Below are 4,487 nucleotides of genomic sequence, written 5' to 3'. Positions count from 1 at the left end.
GATGTCATTGCAGTTGTTCTTATGTGTCACCTTTATATTCACCAGTGTCTTTTTGTGGAATTCCTGTAGGAGTGCCACAGAATAAACTCTCAGTCACTTCCTTAGACAACATCATTGGTAAGTTGCTTTTTCTCCTTCTAACTCTCATGTTAGGTATTCTTTATGAAGGGCAAAATTAATCAAGTCCCTGACTTGCAATTATTCTAAAGTTAGAATTAATGCTTGACAAAACTAAAAGGTAGAGGCCTTCTTCCCTAAATAAATCATAAAGGTTATGCAATTTTTAAGAATAAAAGGACCTGAAGTCACATACATTTGCATCATAATTGCTGGATTTAGAAAATGTTCATTCATGAGAGAGATTGTGATCAAAAGGAAAGAAATGCCATTTAGCATCTGGATTTTGGACCTGTAGTTCTAGCTGAGCTATACCATGCCTTCTCAAGACCTTCATGTCCTGGTCCCTCAGATTGGGGTGAAATCCTGCTTTTCTTTCTTCTTCTGAAACTCCTAATTCTAAATTCAACTTAAGTGTTGCTTCCTTTCATCTCTCCAAACTGATTTAAATGTTCTTCTTTTGTGGTTTCTAATAGTTGTCAGTTTTATGGTAATTATGGTTTTACTTCTGTCTCCTCCAATACATTATAAGCACTACAAGGGAGGGACAGTGTTTGATTCACTTTTGTATTTTCCAGAACTCAGTGCAGGGTCTTGTGCATTCTCAATTTGTAGCAAATATTTATTGAAGAAATAAAGTAACTGAACAACATTAGATACAATTATTTAAGCCTTTTGGCAGGATTTTCTTATTTGTATATTGAGAATTTTTACATAAAAAATACTTTTTTGTAGATAAAATATTCAAAGTTATTTAGTTATAATGAGGTTGTTATTAAAGAAGGAATGAGGATTTGTTATTTAAAATTTTGTCAATTGAAAGAGTTGAAATGGTAAGACTTTGTAAATAAGCCAAGCAAAATTAACATCTAGGTCTCTTAAAATTGTGGCTGTAGTTTATAAAGAATTTTATCTATTATAAATTATTCTTCCATAATGTAATTGAATATGGAAATTATTTGGTCTTTTTTTGTTGAAATGCTAGACAGGTGATATTCTAGGAAAGCATTGCCTTATTAATCATAGTAATCAGATCATATTTCTTGGGTGGTTAATACTATATGAAGTGCTGTGTTAAATCCTCTATGTATCACCTCACCTGCTTACTACTATGCTAAGTGCTCTGTTAAATACTCCACATATTACCTCACCAGGACCCTGAAGGTAATATTATCTTAATACATATGGAAACTGAGGCCCAGAGAGATTCAAGAACGTGCCTCAAACCACACAGCCAGACAGTGGAAGAGCCAAAATGTGATCCCTGGCTCCAGAGTCTGCTCCTTGGCGGTGGCCTCCAATCCTGGTGGCTCCACTGTCATCTTGAGCAAGACCCCACTCTCCTAGAATTGAATTTTGCCAGTTATAAAATCCCTTTGCTCCATGACACTATGTACCTTTATAAAATTCTTTCTCTTCACCATCTACTCCACCAGTAAATCCAAATGAGGAAATATTAATGCATACTTCATGAAACATTCACTTTATCAATAGCACAATTTTTTGAGTTAGTTGACCTTGTCTGTTCTTAATGTGAAATATTAAAGTGAAAAGAATTAGAAACACACACACACACACAAACACACACACACACACACACACACACACACACGAAGAAAATTAATCAGTAATATGAAGCCCATAGGAGCCTGAAATCTTTTGCTGTTTAGGTATCTAAATGATGTATATTATAGTATTTAAGAGACAAATAAATGCAGATTGTATAGCAGTTTTTGACAGTTTAGTTGATTTATTCAAGTGTTAATTAAATAAATCTCTGAACTTGGAAGCATAAGTGAAAATTTGTAATTAAGCTGTTAATTTGAAATTTGCTGTGTACTTAGTGATAATTGAAAGCAATTCAGTTGAATACAGAGGCTGATTTCTATCCATTGGCTAAAGGCTGATGCTTATTAAAGCCAAATCTGCCCTATTTTATGAATTGCCTCTTATGGAAAATACTTGAAGAAAATTGTACTGTTCCCAGGAGTGAACTCCAAGTTGATAGGATTGGTATATGTGGTAGTTACCTGTTGAGCTTGCCATCTTTCACTATCAAAGTTAGGCAGAGAGATTGATATCTTATGGCTATCCTTGAGGGATTCTTTTAATTGGATTAAGTTGATGGCCATTATAAGCATAAATTTTATGAATACAAAGATAAAATTATTATGAAAACAACATCATAGTCTCAAAAGGTTATATTCATAGCCCTATCATCCACTCTTAGTTATTGTTTACATTTTTTCTTTAACAGTATATATGTGTTTATGTAAGCATATGTAGATGCGTGCACATTCACATACATTCTCTGTAAAGTATTTTTGTCAAGTTAATCCCAATATTCATAGTGGCTTATAACAAGGAAGTTTCTATACACTTTTTAGTAAACAGTCTTGATTTTGTTATGCTTTTTACATTTACATTTTGTTAAATTGGCTTTAAGTGGAGTCGTCCTTCTATTTTGAGACTTGATAACCTAAGTTTGAATGGTACATTTTGAGAATAATGCCATTTAAGACCTAACTATCTCCCGCGTTTTGGGAGGCTGAAGATGAGTGGATTGCCTGAGCCCGCGGGTTCGAGACCCACCTGGGCAACTTGGTGAGACCTCATCTCTACAATAAATCAAAAAATTAGCTGGGCATGGTAGCGCACACTGTAGTTCCAGCTACTGGAAGGCTGAGGCCGAAGGATCGCCAGAGCCCAGCAGGTCAAGGCTGCGGTGGCTGGGAACGGCCACTGCACTCCAGTCTGGGTGACAGAGTAAGACTCCAACTAAAAAAAAAAAGAAAAAACTAACCTAATAGCCCTTAACTAGTAAATAAATTGAATTTGTAGCCAAAATCCTTCCCAAAAAGAAAACTCCAGGTCTAGATATGCAAGTCTTTCGTATTAACTAAAGTTTAAGATACATTGAGGGATCACATATTTATTAACTGTCATACACAGACACTAAGAATTTAATTCTGATACAATTATGTTAGAATTTCAGCAACATCATTCTGAAAGAAGCTGTGTGAAGAAGTGATCAGTATAAAGCTAAATGAAAAGGACATTAACGACAATCATTTGGGAGAATGATAAGGGCCTGAACAGTCAGTGGCAATGGGTTTTTGTTTGTTTATTTTCACTGTTGTTAGTATAAGGCATGATTGAAAGATAGATAATTAGCAAAGAGAATGATCAGATCAGATGTAGTGACTGATTGGACATGAAAGATACTGAGAGGAAAACACAAGAACACCCCATGATTCTTTTTTTTGGTGGGAGTAACCCATCACCCAGTGGGCCAGTCATGGGGACACCCTTCACAGAGGAGGATTAGTCATAGAGAAACTCGCACAGAGGATTCCTTGTCACTGTTGCAATGACAACAGAGGATGGTAATGAAACAGATTTTTCAAGTCAGTCTGGGTTTCGAGAGTGTCAGCTCAATTGGTCGGCCAGCCGAGCCCCAGAGAGGGTCAGCTTGATGGGCTGGTAAGCCTAGCCTCAGAAGTGTTGGCTCTAACTGGCTGGCAAGCCAAGCCCTGAGAGTGTTGCTGATTTGGTGGGCTGGCAAGTCTAGCCCCCAAAGTGTTGGCTCTAACTGGCTGCCAAGCCAACACGTGGAAGTGTTGCAGCCCCCAGAAGGTCTCAGTTTCGGAGTCTCGCCTTCTTCCAGCAGCTCTCCCAGTTCAACCAGCTCCGTCAGTAGGCAAGTCAGCCTCTGGGGTACAAGGCTCTTCAGGCTCCCACGATCTTCTGTTAGCTCTTCAGGTTGGGGTTTTTTGTCTCGTGCCCAGGACAAATGAGGGACAGAGACGGCCGGAAAGTGAGAAAGCAGGATTTACTGAGAGGACAGAAAAGTTCCCACAGTAGGAGGGGACCCGAAGGGGTTGCCCCACTCCATGATTCTTGGCTTGAACACTAGAAGAACCACTTATTAGGACAGGGAATATGAGAGTAAAACAGATTAGGGAACAAGAAAACATGCTTATTTGTCAACATATGATACCTTCATGTATTCAGCACCCAAAAATATACAATAGACAATGGGATATATGGAAAGAATACTTGGGAAATCTGTATCATTAAATTAGCCTGCTCTATCTCCCAGGATTACTTGCAACTTAATAGTAACACTTCAAGAGTTCTCTGTAACTGTACAATTAATAGCTTCTCTCTGTAAGGGACTTTTAGAAATAAATAAGAAAGTGGTTAAGAGATTTAAGAAAACAAGTCCCTTTCTACATTAATTCATAGCACTGAGACCCTATTTCAATGATTTTTTCCATTGTCATTTAGAATAGCAAAACCCTATTTATTGATTCTATCTGATTTAATGAGTCTGACATACCTTCTTTAGGAAAAAAATTGAGAATGTG

This window comes from Carlito syrichta, unplaced genomic scaffold, assembly GCF_000164805.1.
Source record: "Carlito syrichta isolate Samal-C Ts95f unplaced genomic scaffold, Tarsius_syrichta-2.0.1 Scaffold308833, whole genome shotgun sequence".
In the NCBI taxonomy this organism is placed as follows: Eukaryota; Metazoa; Chordata; class Mammalia; order Primates; family Tarsiidae; genus Carlito; species Carlito syrichta.
Note: the sequence above shows the minus strand (reverse complement) of the source record.